This window comes from Ursus arctos, unplaced genomic scaffold (genome assembly GCF_023065955.2).
Source record: "Ursus arctos isolate Adak ecotype North America unplaced genomic scaffold, UrsArc2.0 scaffold_15, whole genome shotgun sequence".
Classification (NCBI taxonomy): Eukaryota; Metazoa; Chordata; class Mammalia; order Carnivora; family Ursidae; genus Ursus; species Ursus arctos.
In genome coordinates, this window is record NW_026622819.1 from 23868476 (window position 1) to 23882352 (window position 13877).

Genomic DNA, 13877 nt, shown 5'->3' on the forward strand with positions numbered 1-13877 from the left:
CATATCAATATTAGTAATTGAAAATTAATAATGATTGTGGTAAATGTTACTAGAGATCCTCAAAAATCACACAAAAACCTTTTTTAGTATAAAAGTGCCATCCTTTATGTGATTCAAAGCTGCCACTGTTCAGAAGCAAATTGATTGTTTATCTATCCCTAATAAAAAGTAGTTGTTTTAACCACTTTTGAAATGTGGCTTAACGGGGTTTGAAGAATAGTATATTGCAAACAATTAGAGATGTCCTTTGTGAGATATTAACTTGTTCAATGGGTAGAACATCAAATCCACTAGTATCCCACTTTTACCATAAAAATCAGTTAATTTGCATATCTTTCTGTGAAAGATAGTCTTAAAATATGACTTATTTTTATTGGCATACTTATAAGTACAGAATTATATATATTACACATAAATTAGTATATATATTTTATATATACATATGCACACAATTTTATCAGGAATGTGTCTGCCTCTTCTGCTTACCAGTTTTATTGCCTTGGACATGTTACTTAACCTATACAATCTCTTCATCAATCTATTTCCTCTATCCTGATAACGAAAGATCATACCACTTGTTGAAAGAAGAATTAAATAAAATAGTCTATGAAAGTACTTTGTAATCAGCAAAGGACTATACAAACATAAAGAGCTAGTATTTCTAATTAATTGTATAAGAAATTCATAATCTGAGGAATGAACTATGAATCAGAAGCAGATTTCTTCTTGCCTATCCTTTTTCCACAAGAGTTTAAATAGCTGCACGAAGAGAAAATGTTCAGTCTTTCTTTGTAAATTGGTGGCAATTCTTCGTTAGGGGAAGATCTTTTCAAGAAAGAAATTCAGAGTCTTTCCATCTTCCATGTGTGGAACATCTGTGCTAAAACCATTCCATGCACACTTCTTTGAAGCACTGACTGCCTAGAGGAACTACTTTGATTTTGGCTTTATTTAAATGCCTGAACTTCTATTAGTGAAACAAAAGATTTTCTAGTAAGAGCTCAGTTGGGAAGGAGACCGGCCTCCAACCAGTTTAACCACTCAGAGGCCAAAGTGGCCCCGATTTTGTTTTTAGAGCACTGGGCAATAGAAATCTCCCCATGCACATGCAGCTTACACAAACAGCTGGTTTGGGATGCTACTGACCCTGGGTGCACTCACCGTGGTAATTAGATTTAATTTTCCTAATCCAACAGTGCCTGGCTCCGTCATGTCTACATCTCCTATGTAGAAAACCATAACTCTCACTTAATAATACTTTGGCATGCTTAAGATTTTTGCAGCTAATATTAGAAATTAGTTTTTGGAACTGTAAATATAGCTCTTCCGACTGCTATGTGTACCAAAGAGTTTAATTTAGAGGTTATCCTACTTCAGGAACTTTCCTGAAAGATCTTAAGCCCTTAGGCAGACCTCGGATAGCATTACACACCCCTCTTCTGCAAGTCTTTTGTATCCTTGTATTAACTCATTTAGAAAGATGGAATCAGTCATAAGTCATCGGCAAGCCTGAGGGATTGGGTTTGGAGTGTTTCTGCAAGCTTCATGCTACAACATCTTGGGGTTACTCACTCCGACAGAGTAACCGAGATCACAGGGCTATGTAAAAACCTGTCTTCCTGGTAGGAGAGAAGAAAAGACACGTCTGAATGAGTAGTCTGCTCGAGTCTGGAGAACGCCTGTTTATGTTTTGTAGAAAAGCCACCGGTATTGTTATCTCAGGAGACCCGGTTTGTTTTATATGTGTGCATGTTATGCCTGCTATAACACGAAGCTGGCCAACTGAGAGCGCGACGAGGTACTGTGTCCCTGGGAATTGTAATTGCTCGGTCGGTAAAAAAGAAAAAAAGAACATCGACTGTTGCTGATAATAGCACAAGGTGCATTTTGACAGTATAAAGGAGGAAACAGACGGAGTCACACAAGTTCTGAGTACGTTTTAACCCCCAAAAATAAGAAAGGAAAGGAAAGCCTGGGGCTGAGGGAGTGTTACCAGGAGCGAATCGCTCAGGACTTCAAACACAGGGAGTCATTCTGTCAAGGGGAGGGGGCGGGCGGGGGCAGGCACTGGGCCTCTCTAACAAAGTCCTCCTCTCTTTGCTCCCTCCCACTTCATTCACTTGCAAATCAGTGTGTGCCCACAAGAGCCAGCTCTCCCGAGCCCGTAACCTTCCCATCCCGAGAGCTGCAGTTTCAGCCGCGGCAGCAAGAACAGCAGAGCCCGCGACTGCAGAAGCAGCGGAGGCTGGAGCAGCCTGGGCGGGTCGCAGGGTCTCCCCGGGAGCAGGAAGGCAAGCAGAGGTGGGTTCCGTCTCTGTTGGCGATGGTGGTGGTTGTGCATGCCTTTCTTTTTTTTAATTCTGTAGCGTTGATGGAAGCCAATCAGAGAGAGAGCCCTCTCTGCCCGATGGGTGCCGCACGCCGGAGTTGGGAGGGATGCTCAGCCTGCGAGCCCGGGTCGGGGCAGGCGCGCGAGTCCGGCTGCGCAGGCGGCGCTGCTGCCGCTGCCCAGGACGGGTGCCGGTTCCCGGGGATCCTGGGCGCCGCTCCTCCGCCTTCTGGTAAGACCGATCCGCTGTGGGGCTGGGTGGGAGCTTAAGTAACGGGCCGCCGGGAAGAACTCACTGCCTTTCTCTCCGCCGGCAGAGGCTGCCAGGGGAGCTCCGGCATTTGCAAAGTTGGCTGGTCAATTACCAAGGGCGCTGGTGCGTGCAGGACCCGCGGAGCCTTTTGGGGCTTGATTTATTTCCACCTGCCCACATCACAAGGGTCTGTGCGGGGACTGCTTTGGCTGAGTTACATTTCTTGCCTTTGGGGGTAAAGCAGAAAATCAGGTAGCTTGAGAACTCCTGAATGCTCCCAGTAAGGAAAACTTAAGCTAAATAGATGATTTGGCTCAGAGAAGGAGCCAAAGAAAACTGTTTGCTTGCACGTTCGGGGAAATGCCTGCCGGCTCACAGAGGGAAAGAAATGCTTGGGTTGCAAGGGAAGTCCAACACTGGACTCCGAAAATGGAGCATACTGTCCAGGGAAAAGTCATGTGGAAGACGCAGCTCGCTGGTGCTCTTCCATGGCTGGCCAGGCACAAATCTGGGGGATAATGCCTCCCCCAGACTGGTTGGAGAGCAGACCAAGTGTGCCTGGTTGTAGGTCTCCGATGCAGGAAAAGTGGAACCCCCCAATGCGTTAATCCCAGAATTTAGTAAGAAGGGACGTTGCTGTGTTGTGTACTGCAGCCGTTGCAGAGCTGGGATTACTTCTTCTGTAGTTAGATATTCTTCTGCCAAGAGTTATCGGAGATCTCGAGATGGAGGATGCTGGAGAGGTCAGCATGGTGCTGAGAAGTGTTTTCGCTGCTGCAATAAAATCCATATTTTATGGGGAGTTATATGCAGGTCCTTGTTAGTGCAAAGGGCTGTTCACCTGAGTTAACTACTGAGAAAATTCAAGTACCAAGAAGTTTAATCATCTGAAATAGCCACACATTTCTCTCTCCCTTTTTTTTTTCGTAAAGCCATTTTAATTATAATACTCACACTATAGACATATATCATCCCATGTCTCCCCACCAATCTTCACTTTCACTCACTGAAGCACATAATGTGGGAAATAAGAGATTTTTCCTTCAAGAATATTACTGGACTGGCTGGTGTGTACACGTATGGCTGCTCTGGAGGGGTGCACACAAAATATGGGCTTTCTGATTGTTTATTATCCAGGGGGATAATAAACTCTTCTCTGTGTTGGACGAGGAACACAGAGACATACCTAGAAAATGTACAACTCTTCTAAGAATGAATAACAAATATGTTCATACAAATGTAGCCAAGGATTGCTTATCTCCTTTTTTTCCTTGCTGACACCTTTACCTGAAAAGGAAAACCTTTAGGATTCTACTTTAGGAGGAAAAAAATTCTTCCAGTTTAGCTTGAGCGTCATCCTTTGTGTAATAGCACTTGCATGGCTCTGTGTTTGCTATTTTAGAGATCCGGAAAATAAGTTGTGTGAAGAAAGGGAATATGATCAAGCAAATGTCTTCATTATGTCGAAAGGAAGAGGGCAAAGTTTACGCCAGAGGCCAGATTTTCAATGCAGAGCTCAGAAACTTAAAAGAAATCCAACAGTTTACTGGAAAATACAATTGCACAGGACTGTTTCTCTCCCCCTTTTGTTCTTTGGTTATGTTCTAATTAAAAAGGTTCTGGGGGGAAATAAAAGGCATATCTTTTTCTACCTATTCTGATGGTTCATGGCATACTTTTGAAGCACAGGAAGTAACCAATTTCTTCAGAAAAACATGAGAGGCAGCAGCACATTTTTGAAGGAAAATGGCAATGGTTTAGTTCTACTGTACTTGACTAAAATTATCTTTTACTGCCATTATAAGTGACAGACTGGATTCTCTATAGGGACTTTTAGTCCCTTTATTATCTGGCTTTTACATAAATTTATTGCAATTACATTTCTTAATGCTAACTTTGCAAAGATAATGTATAGAAACAAAATCATTTTCTACCAAATTGCCTACTATCAGAAAACATGCACCTCACCTCCTCCACCCACCACTTCCATCAGCTTTGCAAGTTAAAACTCACTTTAAGGCACTCGTCATTTTTTAAGAAAAAAGTCTATCTTGCAAAATACTGCTCTGAGAAACTTGAGATAGCGAAAATTTCTAGAAAGCACAACTACAGTTCCAGGACATCAAAAGATACTTCCGTATGGCAAATATATCAGTAAGTTGGAACGACAAGTTCTGAATATCTAATTAAAGCTAACTGAGGGGGTGTCCCACATAGGGACATTAAAAAGAAATAAAATGTGACAAATATTCTGAATAAAACCATGTCTCTTCCTAAGGAAGTGAAACGTGTGGTCCCCCCTTCTGGCCCTTACTTGCTTTGCAGTCATGAATGCCAACTTACTAAGGCTGCATCCTTTGAACTATGGAAACTTTTTTTTAGTTGGAAGGGACCTCTAGTGGGTCACTCCATGCATTTCTCCCTGTAGTTCAATTGCATCATGGGTTTGTTAGCTAAGATAATACGTGCATAACAGCTTTTTCTTCATAGATGAGTTAATGTCATCCAAGTACTAGCTTGACATTTCTGCCAGATTAAAATCATTATTTTTGCTATCATGTGTATGGTTCCTCTAATTTAAGGAACTTGGGAGTATTTGCACAGTTTTCTCGGTACCTAGACTTTTGGTAACTTTTCTATGATACCAAATGAAAGCATCAGCCAATTAAGAAAGAATTCACTACCATCAATATTAGATTTTCCTTATTTCTGACCTTGCCAGGACTGTACTTCTTTCCTTCAAATTTAGCCAATAATAAGAATGGTATTATAATTATGACTCAAAAAGTTCTATGCAAAGAAACCCTCCCCACTAAAGAAATACTTGCTGAAAAAAATTTAATTAGCCTTTCAGAGATCCATAAACATTCACAAACATACTGAACTAAAGGCTTCTAAATTAAAGAAATCCCCCATTCAAATAAGCATATATTAAATGTCCAAATGTTGTTTGGATGCATGTATCACCCTAACTCTGTGAGGTGTTTTTATTTCTCTCTTTGATGTATCACAACAGATTTTAGGTAACCTACTCCTTAAAAAACTCTGCCTGGGACTTAACGTAAGTTCTCTAGGGGTGAATCAGCTTCTTTTGCTGACAGTCTGCAGGTTTCAACTTCCAATTTAAAAATCTGTTCTAAAGTTTGAAATGTGTTCCAAATGAGATAACATCCGGCAGAAGCCAGTTGCCTTGTGCTGCTTGCTTAGTCACGGCAGCCCATTCTTTGGGGTTGATCAGAATTAGGGTCTCGCTTATAAAAATAACGAATAGTGACTCAGTCTGAATTGCATTTTTTAATAGTGTTTCAGCCTAGCTAGTGTCTACTGAGCTTACCTTATTTGCTTCACAAAAAGGTGAGAATGTAGATAATCAAACCTTGTCTGGTATAAATTTTTTTCTGAATAATAGTTCTAAATACAAAGACTCAAGAACATCATGCTAATAGGGAAACTGCTGAAAGAAAAAAGTAAAACTCACACACACACACACACACACACACACACAGAGCAAGCGAGCGAGAGAGAGAGAGAGCACAAGCACCCAGTTGTGACACTGCTCCAATAAAAGTAGAGTAAAAATATAGAAATGTAGGGCTTGGGTTGGTTTTTTTTCCCTCTTCACTCCTTTATTTCTCTTTTTGTTCTCCAGTGGGATTTTTATTTTACTTTGAAGACAGATGAGGTTGAGGCACTTCCCTGGATTTCAACAGTAATATTTTTGTTTGAGCTTTCCTCTTATGAAGACTAACTGGCCTACATTTTAAAAGTCCTATTCCTAAGGAATGTTCCCTTTTTCAAAGCAGTCATATGAGAAACTTCAGGTTCTCCCTAATTAACTGTAGAGCCAAATATATACAGTCTTTGCAACCCACCATTCACAAAGTAGGAAGATAAGAAGGGAAAATTCATGCAAATAACCATTCAAAAAGCTGGTGCACCTTCATTACTACAAAAGTAAAATGGACTAAAGCTCTTTAAGCCAAAATGGCTGGGTCAGATGGGACCAGGAACAGCCAGGATCTAGTTGTTCAAGACTGTACTAATCAGGAAATTTTTAACTCTTCCAACAAAGAAAACTCACTGAAGAAAGAATACTCTGAGCACAGGTGCATAAATGTAAACTAGACGCATCTGTAGAGGGCGCCGTGTCCCCCGTCCTCACAGAGTCCAGATTATTTTACCTTATTTCATCCATTTAATATCTCTGTGCTAACACTGTTGGGTGCTTATTTCCTCTATTAATCAGATCACCTTGCTGAGATTTATAAGAGGAAGAGTTTAGTTAAAGCCAGAATGTTACTATTAAATATGATGTGCAGTATAAATGGGCAGCATGGGTTCCAAGCTTCTCCTACCATACACAGTGTCATCTTGTGGAAGGAGCATCTGAGGAAGATGGGGAGTAGAAAGCTAGCCACCACCAAGTATGATCTGTCTTCATGGTTCATCACTTGAAAGAACAGTGTATTTTTTCTCTTTCTATAATTTCCAAATTGGTAGATCTACCCAAAAGATGTTTAGGAGACGTAACAAGCTATCGGAATAGAAAACAGCAAGCAAAAATAAATTGAAGAGGTGTACAAGTAAAATGAAAAGAGATGAGGAGGTGAATTTTTACATAAAAAGGAAACATAAGAATAGAAATAGAATCAGAGTTGCTCATTTCACACAGTGTGCATTTTCCACTTTATAAATACTGCTACTATTAAATACAACTTTATAAACAACGTCATTAACATATTTATAAACACTATACTTCTCTATCATGGAATGCAAATTTGAAAATTATCCTTAAAAAAAATCACCACCTAAAGGAAATGATCCTGCATGGATCATACAATAACCAAAGAAGTAGGTTTTTTTAAAAAGTGATCTGAAATCTCATAAGAATCAAAGAAAGAGGTTTTCTTAGTGCTTTGAAGAATATTGACTCTTTTCCTTCTCTTTATTGTCCTGCAAGCTAAGTAGATTTTATACTAACACTGTTGGGTACTTAGGTCCTCTATTAATCAGATTACCTGATTAAATAGATCACTGTGTGATCTTCTGGCACCTGCAAACCAAAGTATGTAACAGTGATACACATCAAATATAAGTCACCCATTTGGATTCTATATGTGGTATAGCATGATGAAAGACTGACTAGCAAGACAGTCCACCCCCAGCCCATACTGCCTGTTAACAAGTATGTCATATATATATATATATATATATATATATATATATATATACACATATATATATATAATTTATATACACGTATGTCTATGACAGCCAAGATAAATAATTCTGACCATTAGGCTCAGAATTTTTATATATTCAAAAAATAATGATAATTATAAAGTAAATGATAATAAACCTTTAATGAGCTTTTCTACATGTTCACGCTGTTCTAAGTATTTTACATGAATTCCGTACAGTAATAATTATACACTAAGTCAAAAGGAAAATGCTATACCTAAATCCTTTTTATTTAGCCCTTTTTTGGTTAGAATTTCCAGGGAATTCCTGCTTGAGCTAAGCACTTAATGAATGTGCTGTTTACAAACACTTGTGATATCTTAGAATTTAAAGTGTGACACTCTGAGAAATACATAGCAGAAGAGGGCATGGGAATGACTTGATTATTTTGACCAAAGCAATACAGATTTTAAGGCTGAGGAAAATGTTTGTAGGTTACTCATTTTTGAAAAACTACTTGCAAGCGTGCCATTACAGTTTCTAATTGTAGTAAAGAGTATTGTTTGAGCCATTTGAGCATAATTTATTCTCTTTTTACAAGAGAATAAATGATCTTCTCCTGCCTTCAAAGATAGCCTCATCTTAGAGGAGTATTTGAGGAAGGTAACTAAAAATGACAACTATTCATTTCATTGATGGGGCAGCCCACCTGCACAGCACCCTCTGAAGGCAAGCGTCCTTTCTCAGTGCATTTGATATGCTTGCTCTGTACGCAACATTTAGGACTGTGGGTAGAGTTGGGTAAAGTCATATTTATTACCCCTCCTTATCTGATGAGTAAAAATAATTATTTTCTCCTATTTATGACCACAATTTTGTTATTTTATAACCATCACAGTTCAATATTTGTTCTGAATGATTTCTTTACCCAGTAAAATTTCACACCAAAAAAAGTGGGGGACGGCTGGGGGGGCATAGGTGGTTGGGCACCCGACTCTTGGTTTTGGCTCAGGTCGTGATCTCAGGGTTATAAGTTCAAGCCCCCTGTCTAGGTCCACGCTCAGCACGGAGTCAGCTAGAGATTCTCTCTCCCTCTCCCTCTGCCCCTCCCACTTGTGCTCTCTCTCACCATCTCTCTCTCTCTCCCCAAAATAAATAAATCTAAAAAAAAAAAAAAGTTGGGGTGGGGGCAGAAGATACACTATTAACAATATAGTAGGAGTATATATGATTGACATTGATGAGCCATTCTCTGTTCTTTCTATTGCCAATACGCAGAAAGTCATGTATTTAATCCAGCTTTCATGGACAGTGTGATAATTACAAATAAAATCAGACAATGTGAGACATGGACAGGAGCTCAGAAATGGCTTTACCCAACACCCATCATTTACATTTGAGATACCTGATGACCAGAGAGGTTAATGAGTTGTCTTTCTCTCTCTCTTTTATAACTTCTAGTTGTTGGGCAATATTGCTTTTTATCATCTCCACTTAATTACGGCATTAAAAATTAAAGAGGAACTTTAAATCTATAATATTATTACTTATGACTTTGCTGTGAAGGAGCTGACATAGAAACTTACGGAGAAAATAAGGATTTAAACTTCTTGAGAAATTTCATGTGTTCGCACCATTTTGTAAAGTTCCTATTGTAAAGAAAAATTAAAATTTTCCTTCAAAATTTTGACCACTATTTGAAGGGCACATTACAAAATTTATATTTTATTTTTAATGGCTTGATGGTTATTTTGAGTGAACTTTATCTAAGTCAGTGATTCTCCAGACTATCCAAAGTGTCCATCTTTGAAAAAAATAGTTTATTGGTCAGTGATGGGATATGAAAAATTATGACAACCTGTTGTGTTTTTTATAAATCTCAATTTATTTAAGTACCCAGTGACCTTCCCACTTCTTTGGAGTTAAAATGTCAATTCTTTCATGAAAGTGTATAGATAGATTATGTTGTGGTTTTTTTCCCTTAACAAATTAAAATCTGATGAGCAATCCAATGTCAACTCTATCCCTTTAAAAAAAGAAAGAAAGAAAAAGAAAGAAAGAAACTGTTAATGTTCCATGAAATCCAAAAGTCTGAGGACCACTGGGTTAGATAATGAATAACATCATGTTGAAAAATGATTGACCTACTCCTCTTCCTTATTTGGATGAATAAAAAGTAAAGGGGAATTATAATGATATTTAAAACCCAAATAGCCAAAAAGACAAACTAAAGTCATTCAATCAAAAGGTAACCTTGGATCCCTTAATTAAACCTTATGGAGATTAACACTAATGTTTGCAATACTAATACAGTCTTTGACTATATTAACAAGTCCTCCAAAAGTGTGCTTTGCGGACCTCATGGCCAGAATGTGTCATCAACAATGAATCTGCCTACTGGATTACATAGTGGATTATTCAGTGGAAGACAAAAAGTTTTAAATTTATATATAATTTGATAACTTAAAACCCAGCTCAATTTAACCATCCACATTATAACAGAGGTATCTTTTTTTTTTTTTCATAAAAGTGAACTTTACATAATTGTGGACAAATTTTCTACAGTGTTGCACTGTATTTTAAGGTTTGCATTTTTACTTCAAAAAGCAATTGCCTTCTAGCTTATAGTGTAGATTTCAGTCATGAAAATGAGCTTATCATATTTTTAGCTGCAAAGCTTAAACCTCTTTTGCAGGATTAAAAAAAAGAGAGTTTCATTAATCTACTATCATCCATTTTATAAAATGTTTGAAACTGCTCAATTTCACATTCAACTAAAATATTCTAAGCTCTCCTTAGCAACAGGTTCTAATTTAACACAGATCAAAATGGTGTGGTCAGACTAAGTAATCACCAATGCAAAATGATAAAATCCACCAAGACTGGAATATGACTGCAGAATCCTAATTTGAACAAAGTTGAGCTACTGTATCTCCCAACAATTATTCTCATATTAAACTACTTGTTTAAAAGTATCTAGTTGGGATTTTGTCAGTGTTTCATAAAGAATTAATTCTATGATGGAGGCCTTATGATAAATTTCAGTGCCACAGTTTCACTCTCTTTCTGACTCTTATCTGCCTTTTTATCAAAAAAAATATTTGGGCAGGTCCTAATTAAGACAGCAGAATCAAGGATCAGTTACTGATTAGTGTCATCAAGAGGAGGTGATCCCAAGCCTCCAGATCCAGAAGGTACTAACTCTGCAGTAAGTTTTGCATTCAAAGAAAGTATATTTACCTGCAGGTCAACTACCTGCCAGATACAGATTTCGTATTTTAAAAATTTGTCTCACGATACCTGCTTTTCTTCCCCAAGTTTGCTTGTAATTCTCAGATGCCACATTCCAAAATATCTTTCTAAATAGCACCACGGTTTTTCTTAAAAACTCTCCCCACTGAATTTAAATGTGTGTGTACTTTGTGTTCTAAAAAACAATGGAATTAAATTGAAGAGATCACCATGATAGAGGGAAGGACACTGCAAGATGTCTGGTGAATAACCGCTTTCTCACCAAACAGAACACTAAATAGGACTGTTAATTTAAGATATGAAGGTAAAAGCTACGAAGAGTAAAATGCTCTCAAGCGACGGAGTTTAATGTGATGTAATGAAAGATTTTTATATAGTGGACAGAGAGGGGAGAAATAATTGAAACCCTATGCAGGATTAATTGGGCTCTGAAGAGCAAGAAGTTTGCTTTGCACCCTGAATGTTCTAAACATTTATAGAGCATATGTTTGCTTCCCAATTTGTCACTAAACTAAAATGGATTTTTAAAAGGCTTTTTTTTTTCTTTTTTTCTCTCTATGACAATCTTTTCACCATGGCTGGTTAGAGAAACTAATCACAGAAAACAAGAGCCAAACTTGCCCTGCTTTGTAATTGAGAAATATACACTAATCTCATAATGTTATTAAGAAAGACTTTAAAGCAAGGAGTGAAATTTAGGCTGTCTGTTAAACTCAACAATCCAAAAAAACAGCCATGCGACTCCAACCGCTCAAAAGATACTGTGCTTGTCAAATACTTCCCAATTTAGGTTTTACCTGATTGACAAGTACTCCTAAAAACAACGCCAAGACTTTTAGAAAATTCTTTACTTGATTCCCTGCACAGCAAAAGACCACCTGATCCACATATAAGATGCCTTATGGAATAAATTCAGGTTGGGGAGAAAGAAGAAATGGTTTTAAAATATCACTTCTCCATCTCCAGATCGCAGTTTTAAAATGAAAGCATAACTAGCAACTACAATCACACAGTGAGGGCTCAATAAATACTTACTGGGTGAAATTCTCATACAAGCTGCCAAAGATTCTCTTAAATAAATATTTTCCCAATTTATTTCCTTTTCAAGCTCATTCACACTAGTGAAAAAAAAATAATTTTTCTATCCCATACTAATCATTTTTAATAATTCTGACTCCTACACAAGGAGCCGATTTCAAAGGAAACCCTATCCATGGTGTCCCAAGAGCTAGAGGGACTAAGCATGTAAACAGAGCTTGCCCAGCTTCAAAATCGGGCCACCAGACCTCTTCTTCCCTCAGGCTGACTTTTTATTAAACTTGGTATGAAACAATGTTGCCTGGAGCCTGATTAACAATTTATGCCTTCCTAAACAGATTAGCAAGAAGTCTGTCATTTTGATTTTTTAATTCTTAATTTCTGTTTGGAAACAGGAAGTTCCTCTGAGTTTACACTCTCAATATATTTTTTTAAGAATTCAAGCATAAAATAAACATTGTTCTTCTGAGATTTTTTCTTTTACAGTTTTAGCATCCATGCATGTTACTATATGTTTTCTATGATAAATAAAGCAATTGCTTTTTTGCTAAATGATTTTTTTCACCTCTCATTCAAATAATCATATATGTTCTTTTAAAAATACTGTGAAATAAGAAAATACGAAAGATAATTGGGAAAACTGAGTAGGGTAAGAATAAAAGCTAACACTTAGCACTTACAATATTCCAGGCACTGTTCTAAGTGTCTTACAGGAATGGTCTGATGTAAATTCTGTCAATCCTCCTGATTTTAAAGACTGGAAAACAGAGTGGTTAAGCAACTTGCCCAGGGTCACACAGCTAGTATACTTGACCCTTGAATAACACAAAGGTAAAGGGCACCATCCCACCCAGAGTTGAAAATCTGTGTATAACTTTCAAGTCCCCCAAAACTTAAATACTAACAGCCTACTATTGACCTACTAATAGCATAAAGAGTCGATAAGCACGTATTTTGTATGTTATATGTATTATATACTGTATTCTTATAATAATGTAAGCTAGAGGAACAAATGTTATTAGGAAAATTATAAGGAAGAGATAATACATTCACAGTGCTATACACTATTTATAAAAAAAAATTTTTTTAAACCACACATAAGTAGACCCACACAATTCAAACTCATGTTGTGCAATGGTCAGCTGTACCTGTCAGGGCTAAAGTTAAATCCAGCTTTGATGGCCATACTCTTAACTACTGAACTCTTGTGCCTTTTATGCTTAATATGTACATATGTATATACATATATATATATATATATATATACTCAAATAGATGACAGAGAGACAGACATAGATAGGTAGGTAGGTAGACAGATTGAAATGTAAGTATCTGAAATCCAAAATAATGTCAAAAGTATGGGGATATACAATGTATATATGTAACATGTCCACCATTTCTCAGGATTCAGAAATATAAGTAGAAAGAAAACAAGAAAACACATCTTTCCTTTTCATCCCTCAATGGATATATCAGTATATTTGCATAACAATTAATGATCAATTAATCATAGCCCAAAACAGCAGATATCATCAAGCCCCATGAAGTCTTTTAGTTTTAGGCCTGGCTATTCACTTTAATTTGAATCAGTCTTGCAACCACTTAATGCTGGTCCCAGAGGGAACGCAGCAAGAGTATTTGGGAGGTTCAGATTCATCATTCATTAATTTATTCGTTCTGTAATATTTACTGAAGGCCTCCTGTGTCCAATGCAGGAAGGATAGACAGTGGACGGCAAGACAAACATGCACTAGCAATTTGGAGGAAACAGATGCTTTCTTCATACTCTATACCAGATAAACCCTATGTGGACTAAAGATTTAG

General features: G+C 37.5%; 1 protein-coding gene across 3 annotated transcripts in view; it reads left to right on the forward strand.

Annotated features, from left to right (window-relative positions):
- The first annotated feature begins 2127 nt into the window (after window positions 1-2127).
- CDH6 (cadherin 6) overlaps window positions 2128-13877 on the forward strand; it is a 124222-nt gene continuing 112472 nt past the window's right edge. Inside the window, exon 1 of one of the 3 annotated variants that reach the window (XM_026506732.4) lies at window positions 2128-2301. The gene's annotated coding sequence lies outside the window, so the exon portion shown is untranslated. Of the gene's footprint in view, window positions 2302-2326; window positions 2562-13877 lie in introns of those variants that run through there. The other 2 variants (XM_048224401.2, XM_057312171.1) reach the window with 2 other exon arrangements.